General features: G+C 34.5%; 1 protein-coding gene across 1 annotated transcript in view; it reads right to left on the bottom strand.

The window, feature by feature from the left end:
• Positions 1-16,174, bottom strand: part of LOC140163739 (uncharacterized) — a 51,423-nt gene extending 35,249 nt beyond the window's left edge. Inside the window, 1 exon segment of the mRNA XM_072187056.1 lies at positions 15,861-16,174. The gene's annotated coding sequence lies outside the window, so the exon portion shown is untranslated.
• Positions 16,175-27,746: the final 11,572 nt, after the last annotated feature.

Genomic DNA, 27,746 nt, shown 5'->3' with positions numbered 1-27,746 from the left:
CAACCCCCGATATGCGCCTTGGCAAGAGATGAATCGGAAGGCTTTTCCCGAAAAGATCATCCTGATTCTGGCACAGAGGATCCTGGCACGACTTGTTAATCCTTTATGAGTTGACAAACCAGAGAACCAGAGATCCTTGAAATTGCTGTCCGACCAACATTTTATCATCTTTACTCGTGAATGTCGAGCACCATTTCTTGCCGCTCAGCCGATTATGACCAATTTCATGTTAGTTGAATTATTCAAATTGGCCAACAATTGCCGTGCAGCGTATAGAGTTATCTCTGAATGTGGTGTGAACATCAAATGATGTATTTTAAAAACAATAATAAGAAAGTCCACTCCCAACATTTTTGATGTCACACCATGTCATAACATTCACCTATTTATAGGTTCGAGAAAAAATGCAATTGTGCAATTGGTGAAAAGCGAGTTCTGTGATTGATGATGCAATTTATTCCAGCTAATTGCTTTATATGATTCCAAAACCCATGATCCAAACTTCATTTCAAATGAAAATGCTGATATTAAAAGCTTAAATACAAACTCCGAAAGAATATTTCCCCTACAGAATCCCCGATTCACGCAATAATATTTATTTTGACCTGGTTTTTGACATGCCCGTGCGTGCTCTACCGCACAGTGAGCACGTGGCCATGTGGGTCCCCTGATGCACGTGAGGCACGACCCTCAGATAGTGTGGGAAAGTGCGCAAATAGTTGTAAACAACCTCTACTAACCTCTGGGTGACCCCTCGATCTAGTTATTGTGGGGGAGGGGCGTGGCGCTCAAACAATAGTTGCTAGTCGGCTTTCAGCCAAGGTCACCATGGTAACCCCATTTCTTTCCAGGATCTGTGGTGTGTGTGATTATTTTTAACACGGGCAAATTTAAATCAATTAACATTTTCTTTCACATTTCTTTATATTAATTATTATTAATGTGTACGTGTAATTGTTTTTAAATACTACGATTTGCGTTTTGATTAATATTTCATTGAATTTATGCGTATTTTTCTTTAAATAATAAATACTACCTTTTTCTTTAGTAAATCAGACGTCACCAAGTTACTTTTCTTCGGAAAATGGGCCTAACATTTTTATTAGGAAAAAACAAAAAACTTCTTTCGTAAAGAATCTGGCAAGAAATTTAATGATTTGTGACATTCATACATCAATACTATAATTCACCAGAATCTGTTTGTTTGTTTGTCTGTCCGCCTCTTTTCTCGGAGACAAGGGGTCGCACGTTCCTCAAACTTGGTGGGTGGGTGCAGCTTGGTATGAGGAAGAACGATTTTATATTGGTTAGTGGGTCAAGGTCACCCAAGGTCATCCAGGGGTCAAATTAGTAAAAACTGTTTTTCTCGGAGACTGGGGGTCGCATGTTCCTCAAACTTGACGGGTGGGTGGGTGCGTCTTGACCCGGGACAGAACAAATCAGTATTGGTTAGTGGGTCAAGGTCACCAGAGGTCATCTAGGGGTCAAATTAGTAAAAACTGTCATATGGGCATGAAACTCGGTGGGTAGGTGCATCTTGACCTAAGACAGAACAAGTTTGTATTGATTAGTGCGTCAAGGTCACCCAGGGGTCATCTGAGGTCAAATTAGTAAAAACTGTTTTCCGCCTATTTTCTCGGAGACTAGGGGTTGCACGTTCCTCAAACTTGGTGGATGGTTGCATCTGGACCTCAGACAGAACAAGTTTGTTTCAGTTAGTGGGCCAAGATCACCCGAGGTCATCCAGGGGTCATCTGATGTCAAATTAGTAAAAAATGTCGTATGCGCATGAAACTTGGTGGGTACAGTCAACTTTTAGAGTCAAATTCTTGGAAGGTCATTTTGGGGTCATCCAAGATCATCCGGGGGTAATATGAGGTCAAATTACTAAAAACTGTCATATGGGCATGAAACGTGGTGGGTATAGTCAACATTTAGAGCCAACATTTTGGAAGGTCATTTCGGGGTCATCCGGGGGTAATATGAGGTCAAATTAATAAAAACTGTCATATGGGCATGAAACTTGGAGGGTACAGTCAACATTTAGAGCCAAATTTTTGGAAGGTCGTTTGACAGAAAAATTGCGAAGTATGAAAGTGTTGGATTAAAATTCCCTTTAAAAACATAAGTTCAGAAATAACACAGAATTATAGCTTTTGCCACATATATATTTCAATATTTTTTCATGAAATTTTATGCTAATTGTCAATAGGGTCATTTGGTGTGCTGTGAAGCCAATTGAACACACCCATCAGGCACGCATACAAAATGTATCATACTGGTGCTCCTTCAAAAGAACGGAAATTCCTAGCAAATGCCCACTTTTTTGCTGGATGATTAACGTAATTATGTAAGGGATTACAGCTCTATACTATCACTTTATTATATTTCGGGTTGGTTCATCAACTTTTATCAATATTTACTTCAGGGCAAAATTACAAAGAAAAATAATCTAGCCTAATCGCGAAGCTGATGAAAGTGTTGGATTAAAATTCCCTTCTAAAAACTTGACTCAAGTTCAGACATAACACAGAATTGAATTTTTTTGACTTATGCTCAAAATATTTTAATTATACATGTACGTTGATCAATCATTTTTAACAAATAGATCAATAATAAAAATAATAATATTGGCAAATGCCGCATATATTTCAATATTTTTTCATGAAATTTTATGCCCAATAGGGTCATTTGGTGTATTGGTGTAACTTTTACTACCTCCTCTCCCCTTACTTCTTTCTCTCACACTCCTGCCATTTGTCTCTTCCCCCTCCCTTCCAGTTCCAAGTTCGTATTACTTCATTCTACCCCCTCCTCCAGTTTATCTCCATCCATCTCTCCCTCCCCTCTCTTAAATTCCAAATATTACCCTTTTTTGTATTAGTTTTATTAAAATAAAATTCGACATTTCCTGGGTATCTTTTAAAACTTTTAAAAAGACCCCTCTCTCTCTCTCTTCCCAATACTCATTCTTTCTCGTCTCTTTCGAAGTTCCTCTATTATTTACCTCCACCACCCCCTCCGGTTCTTCCCCACCCCTCCGGTTCCCCCCCCTCTCTCTCTCTCTCTCTTTCGAATTCCAAATATTTACTCTTTTTTAGTGCCATCTTAATTTTTCTAGTCAGACCGCATGCAGATCTTGAGCCAGACATAAAGTTGAGGGGATCGTTGGTTTGGGCTAATGAATAATTAATGAGGCAAATGGGTGTGGACTGTGCTTTGGCTATCAATATTCTGATGAGTGTGAAATCATTGCTGAAAATGAAGAACGCAATAAGATATTTTGACGGTTTTATTAACATCATTGTGAATATTTTAAAACAAAGAAAAATGTTAAGGCAAAACTTTGAAAGTTCAATTCGATTATGAAAAATAATTACCAATACAATATTCTTATCCTTCAGTTGGCCCGCCAAGGCAAGTGGTGAAGGTGCTTGCTTCCAGGGTCGCTAGAAAATCTAGGTCAGGTCAACCCCAATCTATATTTAGACCGTGCGTGCGATGTGTGGGAAAGGGGAAAGTGCCGTATACACGTGTTTTGATTTGATATTATAATTAGCATGATTAGTGCCAGGATAATTTCATGAATTTAGAATAGCCTACCAACGATAGATATTTAAATTCCTGGGATGATAACAACGATTTTGGTGGAATATTATCTTAATTCTTAAATAGGTAGAAATGTCTCGCGAGAAGTGAGGGAAAAGCAACTTTTTTTTTGACAATATTTGTTTATTTTATTTTGTTTAATTTTTATTTAATTATGAGCGGGGGGGGTTCAAATGACATGCCAAAAATTGCTTGTCCCACCCCCTGCTTAAAATTGCTTGAATGACCCCCCGCTTGCCAAAAATCTCCCCGGGCCGGGCTCATAATTATTGCACAGCCCTTAAAATTATGAATAATTAATGATCATGTGATCCACAGGGCCGCAAAGAAATACCCCGGGGAAATACCAGGGCCTGAGAAATGCAATCAAATGAGATCGCGTATTGGGTTGTTTCGCTTGTTTCCTAGGTTTATTTATAATCTCCCCCATTCATAAAAAAAAATTTATATTGACATCGACGCATTCGGCTTGTTCATTATTCGGATTTCGATGTCAACTAGTGGTCTCGTGGGAAGAATATTAATTATATTATTGAAAGATTTGTGGATATGATAATTATAGTAAAACATTTAAAATAGGCTAAACTACCCGGGACAAACTATCAATTGTTTTCTTCAAAACTTTCTTGTAAGTTGTATTGTATCATGCAATCTCTAGTCTTCCGATCGATCTATGATGACAAGCACACATCGCGTGTTGTGGTATACCATCCCATCTTTGTGGACGGACATGGTATGAATGGAATGTGGTACAGCGCATGGCATATAAATCAAGCCCTAGACGGTGGCCTATACGCCCTGGATGTTCTACAAAATCCATTGCTTTGCACCTGAATCCCCGGGGATTTCACCGCATAGCATGATAGAGACTTCTGTGGGAATGTTTTGACTAAGAGTTTGACTTGTGCATGGGACAAACAAGTGCGTTTCAATTAAAATGATGACAAATGGTGAAATGCTTCGAATGATCTTGTATTCTTGTTGATATGGGGAATTTTCCAACAAAGAAGGAACTTTGATCTTCTCAACACCTCTTCTTGTGTCTTTCTTGATCACTCTCTCACACGCACATACCTGGAATAAATACATACCTGGAATAAATAAATTATGAAGTATCAGAATAGGAATGAACAGCTGACAGCTCTTCAGGAAAATATGAAATGGTGAATCATGCATGTTCATGATGTTTGAATTACATCCCGGGATTTTATCGCCTCAAAGAACAAGATGGAAAGGCCTTCGATGGCGGGTTCGATGGCAGGTCATTTATAAATGAAACGGCTATCGACATTACTTTCTGGAATAAATTGCAGCTTTTATATTTTTGATGATAGATTTAATATAGAACTAAAGGTAAGATGATTAAGTCGAATAAATGCTGTGTCCTCAGACCCACACACGGCACTCAGGACTTGCATAAATTGACTCGGCGAGAAACATGAATTTATGATGATGATGATGATGATTTTGTGGCGAAGATAGTCCGATACCGCATCGCTGGAAGGCACTCAGCTCAGGCGATCATGGAGCTCGGGATGATTTGGTGCCATGCTTGGTGAAGTTTATTTCTCTCCAACTCTGGTAGTGGCAGAATGTAATATGGGTCTATACTTTTTACAATATTTTGTCGCAAACAAAGTGATTATCGTGAAAATTAAGCCCAATGATAAAGCCTTCTGTAAATTTTCATTATGTTCTTCCATCGACGCATTTTATTTTTATCTCGATCGTTCTTCATATATTTTTCTTTTTTTCGAAGTTGGCCCTAGCTCTATTATTAATTGAATAATGATAAATTGTTAGTCAATTTATACTCAATTTAATACAAGTTACATCTTTATGAAAGACAAATTCGAAACAAAATGAATAAATGTGGAAATTGTAAGCCCTACAAAACATAACAATTAAACCGGTAAAACCAAAACCCGTTATGAAATTTCGCATGACCGGCCGGTGGTGTTAGAGTTAGACCCATGTTTCAGTACTTTGGCCCGGGACTTCGGCATGTTGTTTTATACTTCGGAACACGGTCAAGGAATCATATCAGAGAAGATGAGAGTTCTCATCTTCTCTGATCATATCAAGGTTTTGAACAGCTATTGATTGCATTGCGAACTGAAGTACCACTTCCGAATGTGTGTGTCACTTGTCAAGTGGTTGACAAAGAAGAGCAAATTAGATTTATAATAGGCTTATGCCGTGCAACAACCCGCTCATAAACCGCTGGCGGGCAGTTGGCTGGTTAGCACAACTTTTAACGGTACCACGCAAAAACCGTGCAAACCGCGCAAATTGGTATGATCTGTAAGATCTGAAATTGAGCGGTCCATGCAAAATGCCGTGCAAAACCCACGCAATTTTTGCCCGGTGGATTCCAGCCAGTACTGTAGGATAGACACAGGTAGGGCTCATAATACAAGCAGCCCTCGAATTAACCCACGGCACCGACGGCATATTGCCGTGGGTGCCCACCCCCATTGCCGCAATGCCCTCAAAATATGTCCTTTACCGACGGCAGTCACTTGCCGTGCCCATAAATGAAGTTGCCGTGGGTGCCCTAGCCGGCCAGCCCTGCCCCTTCATTATAAAATCATTAACAAGTACTGGTTAAATCCCAGCAAAATTGTGGAAAATTAAATCGAAAATCTTGAACACAATCGCTATTTTGAGCATCGTAACCCAGCTATCAATCACAGTATACACAACAGTTTGTTGTGAATTAATATTCATTACCCCTACGTATTACATATATTCAGCCAATCACATCGGCTTATACATTATCCAGATTATCTGGTTACTAGAAATCTGACTTCATTTTCTCGATTGGTCAGAGAAATACCTTCAACGTACTATCGACCAATCAGAAACGCTGTTAGTAACTAAAGCTTCCTCGACCTCGTGTCGATGTCGTGAACAAAATCTGAGCGCTGGGCAAATCAATTGTTCTCTCGATTATCAAACATTGACTTCCCGATGGCGATACCCTTCCGGTATCGTCTTATCTTGTACATGTGAGCCCATCTCTAGATATGTTTTGCACGAAATAGTTTTTATCCCGGCGAATTTGATCAATATTATTACCAAAGTTACAGCTGTTTCATCGCTACATTTCGAGTCAATTTTGCAGCTCAGAACTAGGGATCGCAAAATTTAAGTAAATTAAACTGTATTATAAAGCAGGTTTTTTAAGCAATCAGGTTAGTTTTAGTGCAAAGTTGTGAGTCGAATTTTATTTTGGTGTCGAATTCAGTGACGGTAATTTGCATCTAATCACTTTTGAAAAATTGCCTTGGTGCCCTTCTCAAATTTTCAACAGTTGCCTTGATGCCCTTTTGAAATATTACAAATTGCCGTGCTGCCTTGCCTTTTCAGTGAAAATCCACGGCAATTATCAACTTGCCCTAAAAAAGTTGCCGTGCCCCTTCAGATCCTTAATTCGAGGGCTGAATACAAGAGGCAATTAACCCCTAAATCATAGAAATTTTTGTATTGCTGGATGCAATGTTCAACAAATTTCATCAACCCGTTGCGTCCAGTCGGACGCAAGTTGATTCAGCCCAAAAATGAGTGATTATAAGCTTACCAACTTCATCATCATAAAAATTGCGAAAATTTTGTGCCCGGCGCATTATTCGGGCGGGTAACCGGGTATCCGAAATTGCAAAAATACTGTATTAGTGATATCAAAATGCATTCAAATTCAATGCATTTTGATATCATTAATAGAGTATGACATGAAAACTATGTATCAATTTTCATATTAAAAACACAAAACAATGTGCAAAATTCAATTTTTTTTTAGGTCAACCATGATCCTAGCATTTAGGTCTAGGTCCAGAGACACTACAAAACCGAAAAAAACTTTGAAATTTTTTTTTAATTTAATAGGATTATCGGGCGGGACTCGAATTCCCAGGACTCACCCAGACCCTTAATTCATAACCAATGGACCAATTGACCTTTTCGGTAAATCCCATAAGCCTTCGCGAGTAGTAGTACACCCGAGTCACGCCGATGTGCACGTCGTTTATCGAACATCGTTACTGCGCATTGCAAGTCGGCATGACGTCAAATGACGAATTCTCAGGTGTACTCGCAAAGGCTTATGGGATTTACCGAAAAGGTGAATTGATCAGTAAACAAGTTATTGACCTTTTACATTTTTAAACCACTCCCATTTTGCAACACTTCCGCCAGTTCCGGGTCACCAGTAAATTAATGAAAATTCTTTGGCCAAAAAAAAAAAAAAGGTTTGTCTCAAAGCTCAAGATTTGTAAAATCGTGACATTTGGAAAAAAAGAAATGCAGAATTTTTTTTTATTTCAAATTTTTTTTTTTCAGTTTTTTTTCTCCAAATACCATGAAAAAAGTCTGGAATAAAATTTTTTTTTTAAATTGCATTTCGCATTTGTTTTCAAACCACTCGTGAGCTTTGAGACAAACCATTATTTTATTTTTTTGCCTTACGGCAGCGAGACGTGATAAGCTTTTGAGGGGGAACCCGAAAATATTTTTGGGTCTTGAGGGGAACGCGGAAATTTTTGTTGAATCAGGAGGGGGGATTGTTAAATTTTAAATGGAGAAATTCGGGGAAACAAGGGGAATCCAGATTTTGGCCGGACGTGAGGGGGGAATGTGAATTTTGTTGTTGATATTTTTTCCAAAATGCCCATTCCCCCCACCCCCCCCTGCCGTAAATAACGATCGGTCCCTAATTTTCCAGGATAAGGAAGCAAGCTAAATTTTCCATGATTTTTTAAATTAAAAAAAAAGACAAAAATTTCCCTCCAAATGCCAGAATTTCCCTCCAAACACCAACATTTCCTGGGTAGGAGCTTCCCAAATTCCCCATTTTTTCGGGCCATAACCTTCACGATGACCTTTGCATGCACCGTCCATGCATGTTTGGTTCTTTCATTCATCACACACCACTCTTCGCCATACATACATACTCCCAGCCACATTTCCCAAACATAACGAATTTTTTTTTTTTTTTTAAATTGAAATTTATTTTGTCAGAGGCGACGGCCCGGATACAAATTCCATTTACGGATTACCCGAATTTAAAAAAAAAAAAAAAAAAAAAAAATTCCAAGTTATTTATTTTCTCGGCTTTGTATAGCTAAAATAATAGTTTCTCGATCATGAGAGTATAACTGTTCTGCGTGCATTGCGTAATGTCGCAAGTTTAGTGGAATGACACGATAGCGCGATCGATTGTGCACGCACAGGAAATGTGGCGCTACCCAAAGCGTGTGTGGTAGGAGTTGTACGCTTGACGCAATTGTAATTGGGTGCCAATTGAGCTCTCATGATCGAGAAACTATTATTTTAGCTATATAGTGTCCTTGGACCTAGAGCTAAATGCTAGGATCATTCATTGTTGACTTATTCAAACAAAAACAAAAACAAAAAAGTTGTAGGCCTATGTGTTTTGAAATTTGTACTAATGTCACACTCTTTTAATGATTTCAAAATGCATTGAATTTGTATCCATTTTGAAATCATTAATAGAGTATGAGTATGACATGAGTACAAATTTATTCAAAACACATAGGCCTACATATTTATTTTTTTTTTTTTTGAATAAGTCAACCATGAATGATCCTTTTTTTTTTTTTACGTTTGATACGGGTACCCGGTGGCGGTTACCCGCCCGAAATTTACCTCGGGTACCCGATAGGTCAAAGCCTTAATTAATAGCGCTCAATTTTTGATAACTGCGTGTTTTATATACAGGAATAGGACAATAAATGAGGCTATACTGTACACGCACAATAGTATATCGATTTTGATTCACACATGCGCTACGAACTCGCCGTGTACTAAAAGCATAGACTATCAATGTGGCGTGGCCTATCATTTTTCTTGTAGCTTCTTTTATACATGTCGATGTTTTCATTAATTATACAATTAATCGACATTAGACCCCTAATTTTATTTCAGGAAATAAAAGATTAGATTACCATAAAAACGAAACAGTAATCATTGATGGGGTCTAAGGGCAGGCCCTTCACAATCGATTCTTAGTTTCCTGTTTCATGGTTGAAAACAAGGGATGAGGCGACTTTTAATTATTAATTATTAATTATCTATATTCTCTTTATTTTTAAGCAAGTGGTCGCAACCTACAGTCCTACATCAAACCGTTTTGACATGGAACATGCATTTAATTATTTTACAACTATGTTTGATTTTGTACATAAGTAATGGTACAGTTATGTTCTTTGTTTATCCATCATTAATATAGTTGATATGATTCAAAGTCATAAAGTATCAAATGGAAGTCATTAAAGTTATTTTAAAAGAGAAATCCAAAATAAAAATAAAATAATTAAATATTTTGCAATTCTCTACTTTGGACGCTGGGCGGAAACAGGAAACTAAGAATTAATTGTGAAGGGCCTAATGTAATTTATACATGGAATTTTCAACGTTTTTTCTATCGCCATTCTCGCTCAATTAAAAAAATATTTTGTCATATAAAATTGAAATAAAATTCTCTGGTTCATAAATGACATCAAATGTGCCACAATTGGGTATCACGAATCGTTAGGCCAAGGAAAGTCGATTTTGAGTTTCCCGTCACCCGCCCTCACTTCATTTTCTGACCCTCACTTGAATTCATTATTGTGATTTTCCAAAAAATACCGATAAAAACTGGTTATATTTGCAAAAAAATTATGAATATCTCTTTATTTTTTGTGGAAAAATCAAAATCAAAACATACATTTCGCTGTCAACCTTGCAGCCTTTTTTTAATATACTTTTGAATCTCATTTGGGCTAAACATCCATCTTCAAGTGAGTGAGCAGCAAATAACAACACATTTTACATGAGTGTTGGTCATATGAAAGGCAGAAAAATAATGAATAATGAATAATGAAAAAGTTACCTCACTTGTTTTCAGAAATTATGTGACGGGAAACTCAAAATTGACTGTTAGGGGCCTTATATATGATGTGCAGTTATTATTCATATTTTCTTTTATACAGAGGATGCTTCAGTTTTGACAGGAAAAGTATTTTCTTGAAAACCCTCTCACTCAGTTATTTTAAAAGCGGTAACCACGCTTCCCTAGAATGTGCAATAAATTAGCATTAAAATTTTTCTTATTCTAACAGCAAGCGTTTCTAAAATGCAGTATGGCGAAATGTGGTGTACATTCTGCATGTAGGTATCCCAGGCAAACCTTGGTTAACACATTTGCTAGTCAGCGAAATTCACCAAGACCGGTGCCCAAACACAATGCATATTTACATAGAAATTTGAATTTTTTTTCGAGAACAGGTCGGTGAAGGAAACCTACATAAATATGTTTTAAATCTATACTTCACTTGACCCAAATATATGATTTTTTATGGTGATAATCAAGTCGCACATGGAATTTTAGAGGATTTTGATAGCAGTTCCATTAAAAAAATCTGCTATCGCCATGAGACTAAGTCAGATCTAGAAACACCCCTAAATAGACGTTTCGCATCTCTTTCCTTGTTGGAAAGGTATAACGTTGAGGAGATAGGAACATGTACAGAAGATCCGGGACCTACTCTGCCATGTTTGGCTGAGTAACGGTACATGAACACGGTCTTTTGTGCCTATGTAAATTAGTCATTGTGTAAAGCTGTGTTTATACCCAGACTGAATCATTGTCGCTAACTACACAAGTTATGTGTGCAATTTTAGAGAATGTTGACCGACAGAGGGTATCAATATAGGCCTACGTGTCGCTTTTGAAAAACAGCGAATCATGCGCATGCTCAGCAGGCAAATACGACGGCGATTTAGTACACTGACCATGCGTGCGATTCAGGTTTCTCCAAAAGCGATTGAGTATAAATGCATCTTTAGAAATGACCGGCGATTGTGTGTTCTCAAGTGGGTTTTATCATGTTAATAAGTGACCTCGATCAAGCATTGAAATGCTGTCATTTTTTGTACTGGATCGTTCAAGCATCTCCAACAAATTTTTCAATGTAAGTGCCTCTGGCCCTAGAAGTAACTAGAGCGGTTCTCGACTTGCGCGGTTCTCGACGCAAAGCGTCGGCCGCAATGCCTCCACCTTGACGCGTATCATTTTAACTGGTGCAATTTCACTAGAACTGGCCATCTCTAGATGACAGTGTAGGTTTTTAGAAAAAGTGTAACAAATGAAAGATCCTTGACCCATTTTGTCTTCATCAAAATGGTTTGATTTTGGTACCAGAAGCAAGGAAGTATTTTGACTATTATCCGAGTGAAATGTAAGGCCAAAAATGACCTTCCAAAAAATTTAACTTTATATGTTGACTGTACCCACCAAGTTTCATGCCCATACGACAGTTTTAAGTTATTTGACCTCACATGACCCCTGGGTGACCCGGATGACCCCAAAATGACCGTCCAAAAATTTGACTCTAAATGTTGACTGTATCCACCCAGTTTCATGCCCATACGACAGTTTTAAGTTCTTTGACCTCAGATTACCCCTGGGTGACCCCTGATGACACAAAAAAGACCGTCCAAAAATTTGTCTCTAAATGTTGACTGTACCCACCAAGTTTCATGCCCATATGACAGTTTTAAGTTATTTGACCTCAGATCACCCCTGGGTGACCCCGGATGACCCCCAAAAGACTGTCCAAATCTGTTCCTCTAAATGTTGACTGTACCCACCAAGTTTCATGCCCATACGACAGTTTTAAGTTATTTGACCTCAGATGACCCCTGGGTGACCCCGGATGACCCCAAAATGACCCTCAAAAAATTTGGTTCTAAATGTTTACAGTACCCACCAAGGTTCATGCCCATACGACGTTTTTTGCTGATTTGACCTCAGATGACCCCTAGATGACCTTGGGTGACCTTGACCCACTAACCAAACCTACTGAAATTTGAAGACCGCCAATGACCATCCCTCCACCAAATTGCATCACTGTACATCTTATCAGTTCCGAGATATTGCACCCGCAAGCTCGGACGGACAGATGGACGGATGGATGGATGGACGGATGGATGGACGGACAACCAGGAAACATAATACCTCCGGTGGAGGCATAAAAACGGATACTATGGCCAGAGTTCTAGGGCTACCCCTAAATGCCGTTTTGGGCAGGTGGTGTACTGGTGTATGACGTGCAGTCCCTAAATTCAGTAAATTTTCATCGTCGGGATTATTTTGAAATTTTAAAACGCTTGAAATATCACAAACAAATAGGCCTATCTTGATAAATAATATAAATACAAGCTAAAACCGTTGGGGTTCGATAATGAACCCCACAAAACTAACCGAGTATATGGAAAATGCCATACGGCCGGGCGGTTTCACGAGTTGCCGGCTCGATCATGTCATCCGCCGCCTGGTTTTGGGGAATTTTGCTAGCAGAATCTTTTTGATGAAAGTCAATCTTTGACAAGATGTAACTTTGTTACGGAAAGTGCTATGACAAAAATGTTTTCAGTTTTGGCTTTCTTTACTCAAGGGCTTTAATTTGATATGTAAAATGATGCAGTTTGATGGCAAATTTGAATTCACCTAGCATACCTACATAGCCTAGCTCACATCACACACTATAGGTGGCGCAATTCGTCCATAGGGAAGTGGAATGTGCATGTGGGCTATTTCATTATAAATGACACGTTCACAAAAATGGCTTTTATCATATCTGGTTGATATAATTAGGGTGATAATGCAGTGTTATTAACTTAATTCTAAGTATGCCACAAAGTACAAGCTACATGAGCATTTTTACAGAATTCTGTCTATTTTTTGTATAAAAAAATTGCCAAAAGGTACATTTTTAACCCAATTTTGGAGTCCCATTTCATTTTGCCCATGTATTCTGAATTAATTCTTTGAAAAATTAGGTACATTCTATGGCAATGTGCTTGTTGCAATGAAAATATGATATGTGTGGAACATCATGCAAGTTGAATGGTGAAAATTGGTGCAAAATGTTAAAATTTCAGAGATTCTTGCAAAATTGGCATTTTATGTTAAATAAAAAAATGAGTGTCCTCTCCAATTCATGCCTCCATTTTTGTTAACATTAAAGAGGAAATATAAACCCTTACCCTACCTGTATAATCTGTGTTATATTACCAATTGATAGGACAGGGCACTGATTGAGGAATTCATTTATTTTACATACAGTAGACCACTTGTTCTTGATACCACAGTTCCGCGTTAAAAATTTGTCCTCTCCAGAACTGAAGTTAATTACTAATTGTTGAAATAAGAAGGATTATATCATAGAATGTGAAATTTGTAGAGGAAGAGTGGTCTTCCTTCTACCAAGGTGGCACATGATTTGGTATTTGTTGCATTTTTGCAAGCCTGTATCCACGATTCTGTTTGCAATTTAACAAATGTCCTCTCCAGCACAATTATGTCATTTCCATGAATTGGTAAACAAACTAAAAAATAAAAATTTCAAAGAGCCAAACCCACAAGAAATTTTTGCATTTTATTGCAAATTATGCTTACAAACCACTTTAGTGTTCAAATTATTGTCCAGTTGTTGAGAACACATATGATATTATTCTGCATTGAACTTCGGTTAGCTAAAAATTGCAATATTCCTAATTTAACCAGAATATTAACCCTGTTTGTAGTGGATTTTAAATGCTGGGGATCTTTTATGCAATAATATTGATGCAATAATATTGATGCAGCTATTTCTAAAGTTAAAGTATGCTTTATTATGTGTTAAATGTGTCCTATCCAGAACAAATGACACAGGAGGGGTCTTTTATTTTAGGTTTTCCATGACTAGTACAACAGATTGACGAGAATACTCACTTATGCATCAGTGTAGCTATTGGGCAGGACAAAATGACTATTTCATGAATTTTTCATGTGAAGATAAAGTTTATCCTTAAAATATGTAGTAATTTTGCACCATTTATCTGGATTAGTATCAATTTACTAATTGTTTTATATTGAAACTGGCATATTTAAGACACTGAAGTGTAAAGGAACATACAACAATTATTACAGACTAAATATGAATAAGTATGAACCCAATGTTGGTTACATATACTCTTTCAAAGTTGTGTATTAAATTTTTTTTTTAAATGTCCCCTCCAGACGGCAGCTATGTTTTACACAGCAAAAATTCAATTTAATTTTTTTAATGGTTCCTGAGGGTTTGACGCTCTAATATTTTGAGAATTATTGACACACCATCTGAACTTTGAAATGGTAATGAATTTGCATGAAATAAATGAGTTTGAATTTTGACCCCTTTTGGGACTCAATGTTGTCATTTATAATGAAATAGCCCATGTACGGTCCAAAAATGGCTTTACTGTGGGGCTCAATGGAGAAAATCACTAAAAATTAATTTTGACAACCAAAACCTAAGTGATGTTGACTTATGTTGTTAGATACAGACTTTAAGGTACATATTTCGAGGTGCATAACAGACACAAAATTTGTGTCATAACAAACACCAAATTGGTGTCGATGACCTGACATGCATGCATTCTTTTGTGATGGTCTTTCAATTTGTGCCGAGTGTCCTTGCAGACTTGACTATGCTTCAGTGGTCATGAAAGGATTCAATAGATAACCTCTGCCCCACTAATCCCCAGCTATTGTCTGAAATTGCACCTCGGAAGATATATTATAACAACTCAGTCCCTCAAATGATAGTCATATAACGACCAAAAGATAAATGACTGACTATCATTGAGGACTGAGTTCCGCAGTCTAGTACTGGCATAATACTGGATTCATAAACTATCACATAGTGCAATCCATGTTCCACCAAGTCGACACTCGATTTAGCTCAAAAGCAATTTGTGTGTAAATCAAGACCATCCAAAACAGCTTTCTTACAGTAAAGAATAGGAGGTCATCTGGGGTCACATACAGTAGTGTGCATTGTACATGTGCCTGCTGTCACAATTTCACACACAAAATTTTGGGCAATTTGATGACACTATTTTTGTCTGTAACTTCAAAAGTATATGCACTAGAAACATGATTGACCCCTTATTGTTTAGGTAATTTAATTCTCTTTCAAATGAAAGAACTTTCAGCTATAAATATTGAACTTCAAAATTTTATGAGCATCCCTAACCTACATCATGTTTTAATAATAATATTACGTTACCGTACATTTTTTTTACGGAAACCATGTTTTCCATACTAACATCAACTTCAAGTAATATGTCCCTTCAACCACAAACCTACACATGTACATCATGCATCAATAATAAACATTTGCCCGGTTACAGATTTTTAATGAAAACAGAAAACTACTTACAACGATCACGTGAATTCACAATCAGCCTTTTAATTTTTGGAAACAAAACAAAAGGTCGATGTCGATACCAGCAGCTGTTCACATCCCAGAATGAAGTCAATCTTCTCGACTCAATTGTAAGCAAAATGTAAAGTCTTTTCCGCTGTTAAATGTACCAAAATGATCTAGAATCCTTGAATATCCTTGTAAAAATAACGTCAAATTGATATAAGTTATGGAAATTGATTATTTTGGTGAAAATTGTAGCTTCGTTACCGACAATATCTGCACTTTCCGTAAAGGTTGTCGGCAAAGGGACAAAACACGGGTTTCCTAATTGCATGAAAAGGGTGAAAGGAATAGTTCATTATTTCGTAGGGATGTATTCTCATTCTTATTGTAATCTCACTTATAATACACAGATGAGACATCATATTAAATCAGCTGAATCATTTTGCAGCATGATAGGTTTACAAATTGATGTCATGAAGTCACTATCCTGAGAAATATAATTATGTCTGATGAAATAGCTGATAGCTGACGTTGGAAAAACGTTTTAAAATACAAATTGAATGATGTTGGAATGAATGGATGAATGAAGGAATGAATGAAAGAATGAAGGAATGAATTGTTGAATGAATGAATGAAAGCTATAAATGAATAAATGAATGACTCAAATTAATGAACGCCGACTATATGAATGAATGCTGAATTGGATGTACTTGGCTGAGCTGATAAGGCTCACATGAAAACATCACAGTGTCTAAAATATTAAATCGATATCTGATCAATTCTCTGCACCCTGAGGCTGAATGTAGGCTAATGCCAAATCAAATGGCCCCGGCCCCCAACTCAACACAAAAGTTGGCAACCATGAGAGAGTTAGGGACCGTTCACAAACACTTGTTAGGGGGCCTGATGCAAAAGGGGGCCCTGAAATTTTTGACCCTCCTAAGGGGGGGGCTGAAAACAAGCTAAAACACGACCACAAATTTTCCTGGAAAAATTGAGTTTATAGGCCTATATGCTTTTCTATGGTGTTGTTCAATAATTTTCATGTCAAAAAGGGGGACCCTGAAATTTTTGAGGTCGGTAAAGGGGCCCCTATGATTTTTTTTTTGCATCAGACCTACCCCTAACAAGTGTTTGTGAACGGTCCCTTATCAAATCTTTCAAAGACCCCCTTTGCAATGATTCATCAAATTTACCCTCGTTCATGCAATCGAGGATAAAATTTGACTAAAAAAAACCCCTTGTGGTTTTAAGACTAGAATTTCAAAGACTAGAGCTCCTTTTCAAAGACTAGAATTTCAATAACCGGATTTTCCCAAGCAATAGGCCTACCCATTTTATCCAAATTTCACGGACAGTGCAAATTAAATAGGACTAGGGGCCTATCCCCTATGCTGATTTTACGGTCAAATTGTTACTTTTGTGTACGTGTTGAGTTGGGGGGGGGGATAAACTTTTCATATTTAAAACGTTCTTAAGGGGGCTATCATTTTCTTTGGAAATGGAGGGGTCTCAAATTTACAAAGTCGGAGTCAATAAAATTGCGACCCCCCTTTCAGCAACAATTGAAATCAGTCTTTTTGAATAAAATAAACATCCAGTACTGTGGCCATCTTGTGACTCCCTATACATTTTGTGACTAATTTTATGACCCCTCCCCCCTATTTTTCTTTCCAAACATTTATGACCCCCGTATATTTTGTTTTAATATAAGGCATTATCATAATTATTATAGCATACAGCCTGTCTCAAAATAATAAAATAAACATCCAGTACTGTGGCCATCTTGTGACTCCCTATACATTTTGTGACTAATTTTATGACCCCTCCCCCCTATTTTTCTTTCCAAACATTTATGACCCCCGTATATTTTGTTTTAATATAAGGCATTATCATAATTATTATAGCATACAGCCTGTCTCAAAATAATAAAATAAACATCCAGTACTGTGGCCATCTTGTGACTCCCTATACATTTTGTGACTAATTTTATGACCCCTCCCCCCTATTTTTCTTTCCAAACATTTATGACCCCGTATATTTTGTTTTAATATAAGGCATTATCATAATTAGTAGCATACAGCCTGTCTCAAAAAAAAGTGTGCAAGTGAAAAGCGCCCTCTTTGGCGATTAGATAATACCGTTGTGACATGATGCTTACATCAACATCACGGGCGCAGTCTTAGTTCTCAAATGCCGTTTGTTCTGTTCAATTTGCTTGTTCCAATGTCGAGATATGTTTATTTAACAACGAAAGGGTAAAATCACAATTGTGCCACTGTTACTAGGGAAGAGAGCTGTACATGTAAATCAATGATAGCTGAAGTTGATGCGTCTAATGCACTCCCCCTTTCGGGGCGCATGCATTAGACGCATCAACATCAGCGCACGTGCATTATTTTGTCTAATATCTTTCCCAATAAGTAATACGCGTTCATTAACCTATAACAATTATGCATAAGTGCGCAATATTTGTTTGTCTTTTAACATGTCAGTATTTACCATGATAAAATCATTGACATACTCATGTATTTAATTTTTTACAGCAGAATGTGAAATATTTATTTATCTTTGAATCTCTTTTAAGTGGAAAAAGAGAATCATCTTTCCTGCATCATGATAAAACAGTGAACAGTCAAACTAATTTTGTATTGTGTAATTGATGCATTCTTTTGATTTCACGAAGGAACTCATGATAAACTTGATGCTATCACTGTTACATGTAAAGCCCTCTTCCCTAGTAAAAGTGGCACAATTGTGATTTTACCCTTTCGTCTTTAACTAAACATATCTCGAGATTAAAACAAGCAAATTGAACAAAACAAACGGCATTTGAGAGCTAAGACTACGCCCTTGACGTTGATGTAATCATCACGGTCACAACGGTATTTTCTAATTGCCAGAGAGGGCGCTTTTCACTTGCACAATTTTTTTTGAGACAGGCTGTATATTGGAAACTGATCAATAACTAATGCTATAACATGCTCGGCTTTTCATTCCTAGTTGCTTGGCTTCGGCCTCACTGCACACCCTCTCCCGAGCCCACCTTCGCCCGGCACCCCCTCCCGAGTGTCTTCTGCTCGGGCTTTGACTTTCCCTCGACTTGAGCTTTGCCTCATTCCTTATCTTCGGCATGGAGCCCCTCTCAATGATATGCCTGCCAGGCCTCCAGAAAATTTTCTGCTGTCTGGGAACTTAATGACAAGTGCTGAACATTTTCTATAAAATAACTGAAATAGGCCTATGTGCGCGAAGCGCGAAATCCTAACGGCCGGGGTCCAGGGCCCGCTTAAGGGCCGTGGAAGCTCTCAGGGTTTAGATGCTCTCTCGTGCAATCTGAGCCTTATTTTGGAACAGTTTTCTATAAAAATTTACATCCTTTTTCACAAAAAAACACAACTTAAAATTTCAAAGTATTACTGTCAAAACTCAAAACAATTTTTTTTAAACATTTTTTAGTTAAGTATTTTGCAACTTTGAAAAACCACTGGACCTATTCTGAAGGGTTAGGATTATTCACAGATAATTTGAAAAAAAAAAAATGGAAAAAAATTACAGTTTGTTATCCTTAATATGCAAACCATTAACTTGTGTTTACCTCTTCATCTATCACATATTATAAATGCATGGAAAAGCAATGCATCTATAATATGTGATAGATGAAGAAATAAACATTAGTTAATGGTTTGCATATACAGATAACAAACTGTAATTTTTTTCTGATTTTTTTTTTTTCTTTTTTAAAATTAACTGTGAATGATCCTTTTTTTTTTTTTTTTTTTTGCAATTTTTTTCTGTGACCTCTGTGACCTTTCTGGGAACGCCGTTCCCGCGGTTTTTGGAGGTCTGATGCCTGCCCCCCTTCCGAGCGTCTATCGAAACTGGTGCCAATAAAACTCCCGTGATCCCCTTTTTTTTTGCCCCCCCATATAATTCACCGCTCCGGTATGACGTATTAAATTATTGCACAACCCATGATGACAGTTGACACTCTTTGAAAAAGTGCAACTTGAATCTTTTTGTCCCGTATAAGCAATGTCTAAGTTCTATAAAAAAGCCTTTAAAAATGTATAAAGAACCTTTAAAAGTTGTATAAAGAACCTTAAAAAGTTCTATAAAGAACCTTAAAAAGTTCTATAAAGAACCGTAAAAAGTTCTATAAAGAACCTTAAAAAGTTCTATAAAGAACCTTAAAAAGTTCTATAAAGAACCGTAAAAAGTTCTATAAAGAACCGTAAAAAGTTCTATAAAGAACCTTAAAAAGTTCTATAAAGAACCTTAAAAAGTTCTATAAAGAACCTTAAAAGTTCTATAAAGAACCTTAAAAAGTTCTATAAAGAACCGTAAAAAGTTCTATAAAGAACCGTAAAAAGTTCTATAAAGAACCGTAAACAGTTCTATAAAAAACCTTTAAAAGTTCTATAAAGAACCTTAAAAAGTTCTATAAAGAACCTTAAAAAGTTCTATAAAGAACCTTAAAAAGTTCTATAAAGAACCTTAAAAAGTTCTATAGAGAACCGTAAAAGTTCTATAAAGAACCTTAAAAAGTTCTATAAAGAACCGTAAAAGTTCTATAAAGAACCTTAAAAAGTTCTATAAAGAACCGTAAAAGTTCTATAAAGAACCTTAAAAAGTTCTATAAAGAACCGTAAAAAGTTCTATAAAGAACCTTAAAAAGTTCTATAAAGAACCTTAAAAAGTTCTATAAAGAACCTTAAAAAGTTCTATAAAGAACCTTAAAAAGTTCTATAAAGAACCTTAAAAAGTTCTATAAAGAACCTTAAAAAGTTCTATAAAGAACCGTAAAAAGTTCTATAAAGAACCGTAAAAAGTTCTATAAAGAACCGTAAAAAGTTCTATAAAGAACCGTAAAAAGTTCTATAAAGAACCGTAAAAAGTTCTATAAAGAACCGTAAAAAGTTCTATAAAGAACCGTAAAAAGTTCTATAAAGAACCGTAAAAAGTTCTATAAAGAACCTTAAAAAGTTCTATAAAGAACCTTAAAAAGTTCTATAAAGAACCGTAAAAAGTTCTATAAAGAACCGTAAAAAGTTCTATAGAGAACCTTAAAAAGTTCTATAAAGAACCGTAAACAGTTCTATAAAAACCTTTAAAAGTTCTATAAAGAACCTTAAAAGTTCTATAAAGAACCTTAAAAGTTCTATAAAGAACCTTAAAAGTTCTATAAAGAACCTTAAAAAGTTCTATAAAGAACCTTAAAAAGTTCTATAAAGAACCTTAAAAAGTTCTATAAAGAACCTTAAAAGTTCTATAAAGAACCTTAAAAAGTTCTATAAAGAACCTTAAAAGTTCTGTAAAGAACCTTAAAAAGTTCTATAAAGAACCTTAAAAGTTCTATAAAGAACCTTAAAAGTTCTATAAAGAACCTTAAAAAGTTCTATAAAGAACCTTAAAAAGTTCTATAAAGAACCTTAAAAGTTCTATAAAGAACCTTAAAAAGTTCTATAAAGAACCGTAAAAAGTTCTATAAAGAACCTTAAAAAGTTCTATAAAGAACCTTAAAAAGTTCTGTAAAGAACCTTAAAAAGGTCTATAAAGAACCTTAAAAAGTTCTATAAAGAACCTTAAAAAGTTCTATAAAGAACCTTAAAAGTTCTATAAAGAACCTTAAAATGTTCTATAAAGAACCGTAAAAAGTTCTATAAAGAACCGTAAAAAGTTCTATAAAGAACCTTAAAAAGTTCTATAAAGAACCTTAAAAAGGTCTATAAAGAACCTTAAAAAGTTCTATAAAGAACCTTAAAAAGTTCTGTAAAGAACCGTAAAAGTTCTATAAAGAACCTTAAAAAGTTCTATAAAGAACCGTAAAAGTTCTATAAAGAACCTTAAAAAGTTCTATAAAGAACCGTAAAAGTTCTATAAAGAACCTTAAAAGTTCTATAAAGAACCGTAAAAAGTTCTATAAAGAACCGTAAAAAGTTCTATAAAGAACCTTAAAAAGTTCTATAAAGAACCTTAAAAAGTTCTATAAAGAACCTTAAAAAGTTCTATAAAGAACCTTAAAAAGTTCTATAAAGAACCTTAAAAGTTCTATAAAGAACCTTAAAAGTTCTATAAAGAACCTTAAAAAGTTCTATAAAGAACCTTAAAAAGTTCTATAAAGAACCTTAAAAAGTTCTATAAAGAACCTTAAAAGTTCTATAAAGAACCTTAAAAGTTCTATAAAGAACCGTAAAAAGTTCTATAAAGAACCTTAAAAGTTCTATAAAGAACCGTAAAAAGTTCTATAAAGAACCTTAAAAGTTCTATAAAGAACCTTAAAAAGTTCTATAAAGAACCTTAAAAGTTCTATAAAGAACCTTAAAAAGTTCTATAAAGAACCTTAAAAGTTCTATAAAGAACCTTAAAAAGTTCTATAAAGAACCGTAAAAAGTTCTATAAAAGTTCTATAAAGAACCGTAAACAGTTCTATAAAGAACCTTAAAAAGTTCTATAAAGAACCTTAAAAAGTTCTATAAAGAACCTTAAAAAGTTCTATAAAGAACCTTAAAAAGTTCTATAAAGAACCTTAAAAAGTTCTATAAAGAACCTTAAAAAGTTCTATAAAGAACCTTAAAAGTTCTATAAAGAACCTTAAAAGTTCTATAAAGAACCTTAAAAAGTTCTATAAAGAACCTTAAAAGTTCTATAAAGAACCTTAAAAAGTTCTATAAAGAACCGTAAAAAGTTCTATAAAGAACCTTAAAAGTTCTATAAAGAACCTTAAAAAGTTCTATAAAGAACCTTAAAAAGTTCTATAAAGAACCTTAAAAGTTCTATAAAAAACCTTAAAAAATTCTATAAAAAACCGTAAAAAGTTCTATAAAGAACCTTAAAAGTTCTATAAAGAACCTTAAAAAGTTCTATAAAGAACCTTAAAAAGTTAAAAAGTTCTATAAAGAACCTTAAAAAGTTCCATAAAGAACCGTAAAAAGTTCTATAAAGAACCTTAAAAAGTTCTATAAAGAACCTTAAAAAGTTCTATAAAGAACCTTAAAAGTTCTATAAAGAACCTTAAAAAGTTCTATAAAGAACCTTAAAAAGTTCTATAAAGAACCTTAAAAAGTTCTATAAAGAACCTTAAAAAGTTTTATAAAGAACCTTAAAAAGTTCTATAAAGAACCTTAAAAAGTTCTATAAAGAACCTTAAAAAGTTCTGTAAAGAACCTTAAAAAGTTCTGTAAAGAACCTTAAAAAGTTCTGTAAAGAACCTTAAAAAGTTCTATAAAGAACCTTAAAAAGGTCTATAAAGAACCTTAAAAAGTTCTATAAAGAACCGTAAAAAGTTCTATAAAGAACCTTAAAAAGTTCTATAAAGAACCTATAAAAGTTCTATAAAGAACCGTAAAAGTTCTATAAAGAACCTTAAAAAGTTCTATAAAGAACCGTAAAAAGTTCTATAAAGAACCGTAAAAAGTTCTATAAAGAACCTTAAAAAGTTCTATAAAGAACCTTAAAAAGGTCTATAAAGAACCTTAAAAAGTTCTATAAAGAACCTTAAAAAGTTCTATAAAGAACCTTAAAAAGTTCTATAAAGAACCTTAAAAAGTTCTATAAAGAACCGTAAAAAGTTCTATAAAGAACCTTAAAAAGTTCTATAAAGAACCTTAAAAAGTTCTATAAAGAACCTTAAAAAGTTCTATAAAGAACCTTAAAAAGTTCTATAAAGAACCTTAAAAAGTTCTGTAAAGAACCTTAAAAAGTTCTATAAAGAACCTTAAAAAGTTCTATAAAGAACCTTAAAAAGTTCTATAAAGAACCTTAAAAAGTTCTATAAAGAACCTTAAAAAGTTCTATAAAGAACCTTAAAAGTTCTATAAAGAACCTTAAAAAGTTCTATAAAGAACCGTAAAAAGTTCTATAAAGAACCTTAAAAAACTCTATAAAGAACCGTAAACAGTTCTATAAAGAACCTTAAAAGTTCTATAAAGAACCTTAAAATGTTCTATAAAGAAGCTTAAAAAGTTCCATAAAGAACCGTAAAAAGTTCTATAAAGAACCTTAAAAGTTCTATAAAGAACCTTAAAAGGTTCTATAAAGAACCTTAAAAGGTTCTATAAAGAACCTTAAAAAGTTCTATAAAGAACCTTAAAAAGTTCTATAAAGAACCTTAAAAAGTTCTATAAAGAACCTTAAAAAGTTTTATAAAGAACCTTAAAAAGTTCTATAAAGAACCTTAAAAAGTTCTATAAAGAACCTTAAAAAGTTCTATAAAGAACCTTAAAAGTTTTATAAAGAACCTTAAAAGTTCTATAAAGAACCTTAAAAAGTTCTATAAAGAACCTTAAAAAGTTCTGTAAAGAACCTTAAAAAGTTCTGTAAATAACCTTAAAAAGTTCTATAAAGAACCTTAAAAATTCAAAAAAAAGGGCTACATAGGAACTTTCTTATTCATTAATTCAGGGACTAAACAAAATGAAAAGGAGTCAGTTTTGGTTCTAAAAAATCATTTTCTTGGCTAAAGAACATTTTTGTCTGTTCTTTTTATACTAAGTATTTTCTGAATGATTCCGTAAAGGTTCTGAAAGCTTATAGGTTCTACAAAGAACCATCTTGGCTAAAGAACTTCTTTTTGTTCTACAAAGAGCCCCATTGGTTTTCAATGACACTCGTCTATGGGCAGCCCAAGCCAAATTTGTGCAGTACCCATCAGGCATGCCAAAAACACTTCCAAAGATTTAGTCACGGAACACTATAGCAGCATTGGTCTCTACTATAGTATAAAGGTCTGTGCAATAATTATGTGTAAAGTGTAAAGAACCTTAAAAAGTTCTATAAAGAACCTTAAAAAGTTCTATAAAGAACCTTAAAAAGTTCTATAAAGAACCTTAAAAAGTTCTATAAAGAACCGTAAAAGTTCTATAAAGAACCTTAAAAAGTTCTATAAAGAACCGTAAAAGTTCTATAAAGAACCTTAAAAGTTCTATAAAGAACCGTAAAAGTTCTATAAAGAACCTTAAAAGTTCTATAAAGAACCTTAAAAAGTTCTATAAAGAACCTTAAAAAGTTCTATAAAGAACCTTAAAAAGTTCTATAAAGAACCTTAAAAAGTTCTATAAAGAACCTTAAAAAGTTCCATAAAGAACCGTAAAAAGTTCTATAAAGAACCTTAAAAAGTTCTATAAAGAACCTTAAAAAGTTCTATAAAAAACCTTAAAAAGTTCTATAAAGAACCTTAAAAAGTTCTATAAAGAACCGTAAAAGTTCTATAAAGAACCTTAAAAAGTTCTATAAAGAACCGTAAAAGTTCTATAAAGAACCTTAAAAAGTTCTATAAAGAACCGTAAAAAGTTCTATAAAGAACCTTAAAAAGTTCTATAAAGAACCGTAAAAAGTTCTATAAAGAACCTTAAAAAGTTCTATAAAGAACCTTAAAAAGTTCTATAAAGAACCTTAAAAAGTTCTATAAAGAACCTTAAAAGTTCTATAAAGAACCTTAAAAAGTTCTATAAAGAACCTTAAAAAGTTCTATAAAGAACCTTAAAAAGTTCTATAAAGAACCTTAAAAAGTTCTATAAAGAACCTTAAAAAGTTCTATAAAGAACCTTAAAAAGTTCTATAAAGAACCTTAAAAGTTCTATAAAGAACCTTAAAAAGTTCTATAAAGAACCTTAAAAAGTTCTATAAAGAACCTTAAAAAGTTCTATAAAGAACCTTAAAAAGTTCTATAAAGAACCTTAAAAAGTTCTATAAAGAACCGTAAAAGTTCTATAAAGAACCTTAAAAAGTTCTATAAAGAACCGTAAACAGTTCTATAAAGAACCTTAAAAGTTCTATAAAGAACCTTAAAATGTTCTATAAAGAAGCTTAAAAGTTCCATAAAGAACCGTAAAAAGTTCTATAAAGAACCTTAAAAAGTTCTATAAAGAACCTTAAAAGTTCTATAAAGAACCTTAAAAGGTTCTATAAAGAACCTTAAAAGGTTCTATAAAGAACCTTAAAAGTTCTATAAAGAACCTTAAAAGTTCTATAAAGAACCTTAAAAGTTCTATAAAGAACCTTAAAAAGTTCTATAAAGAACCTTAAAAATAAAGAACCTTAAAAAGTTCTGTAAAGAACCTTAAAAAGTTCTGTAAATAACCTTAAAAGTTCTATAAAGAACCTTAAAAATTCAAAAAAAAAGGCTACATAGGAACTTTCTTATTCATTAATTCAGGGACTAAACAAAATGAAAAGGAGTCAGTTTTGGTTCTAAAAAATCATTTTCTTGGCTAAAGAACATTTTTGTCTGTTCTTTTTATACTAAGTATTTTCTGAATGATTCCGTAAAGGTTCTGAAAGCTTATAGGTTCTACAAAGAACCATCTTGGCTAAAGAACTTCTTTTTGTTCTACAAAGAGCCCCATTGGTTTTCAATGACACTCGTCTTTGAAATGGGCAGCCCAAGCCAAATTTGTGCAGTACCCATCAGGCATGCCAAAAACACTTCCAAAGATTTAGTCACGGAACACTATAGCAGCATTGGTCTCTACTATAGTATAAAGGTCTGTGCAATAATTATGTGTAAAGAACCTTAAAAGTTCTATAAAGAACCTTAAAAAGTTCTATAAAGAACCTTAAAAAGTTATATAAAGAACCGTAAAAAGTTCTATAAAGAACCTTAAAAAGTTCTATAAAGAACCGTAAACAGTTCTATAAAGAACCTTAACAGTTCTATAAAGAACCTTAAAAAGTTCTATAAAGAAGCTTAAAAAGTTCCATAAAGAACCGTAAAAAGTTCTATAAAGAACCTTAAAAGTTCTATAAAGAACCTTAAAAGGTTCTATAAAGAACCTTAAAAAGTTCTATAAAGAACCTTAAAAAGTTCTATAAAGAACCTTAAAAAGTTCTATAAAGAACCTTAAAAAGTTCTATAAAGAACCTTAAAAAGTTCTGTAAAGAACCTTAAAAAGTTCTATAAAGAACCTTAAAATTTAAAAAAAAGGCTACATAGGAACTTTCTTATTCATTAATTCAGGGACTAAACAAAGTGAAAAGGAGTCAGTTTTGGTTCTAAAAAATCATTTTCTTGGCTAAAGAACATTTTTGTCTGTTCTTTTTATACTAAGTATTTTCTGAATGATTCCGTAAAGGTTCTGAAAGCTTATAGGTTCTACAAAGAACCATCTTGGTTAAAGAACTTCTTTTTGTTCTACAAAGAACCCCATTGGTTTTCAATGACACTCGTCTTTGAAATGGGCAGCCCAAGCCAAATTTGTGCAGTACCCATCAGGCATGCCAAAAACACTTCCAAAGATTTAGTCACGGAACACTATAGCAGCATTGGTCTCTACTATAGTATAAAGGTCTGTGCAATAATTATGTGTACCCGGGGGTGGTGAATTCTCAAAGTGGTATGCCAAAAATCGCTTGCCCCCCCCCCGGCCGTGCCAAAAAACCTATTCCCCCTTATTTTGACGTGCCAAAAAACCTTTGCCCTCTCCCTTTGACGTGTCAAAAAATCTTTGCCTCCCCCTTTACACACTAAGATTTTAAGGCATTATGCAATCATGTCTAAAGCAAAATTCACCACGACCTTTGCAGGACTTAAACCCCATTAAACCAAGTTAAACCTCATTGAAAACAGCTCAACTATGTTAAATCAGGGATGTGTCTCATAGCCCTGGTTCAATCCATAAACATATGTTTCTGATTTACCTGTGCGATATTCCAATGTGCTGTGATGAAATAGGTATTATAATTTCAGTTGGATGCACCATTACAAAGCAAACGCACAGTACAATACTGAGCGTGGCCTTTGTTTCCGAAATGAGAACAATAGTCTGCTTATTGTTATCCAGTCATGTTGATGGTACAACTCATGTCAAACTTGTCACAGTTATTGTGATCGTATCACACAAGTAAATGAGAAACATGTGATTTTGGACTAACACGGTTTGGAAAAAGTTTTTCCAT

The sequence above is a fragment of the Amphiura filiformis genome, chromosome 11 (genome assembly GCF_039555335.1).
Source record: "Amphiura filiformis chromosome 11, Afil_fr2py, whole genome shotgun sequence".
Taxonomy (NCBI): Eukaryota; Metazoa; Echinodermata; class Ophiuroidea; order Amphilepidida; family Amphiuridae; genus Amphiura; species Amphiura filiformis.
The sequence above is the reverse complement of the archived record's forward strand: the minus strand, read 5'-3'. Positions and strand labels throughout refer to the sequence as shown.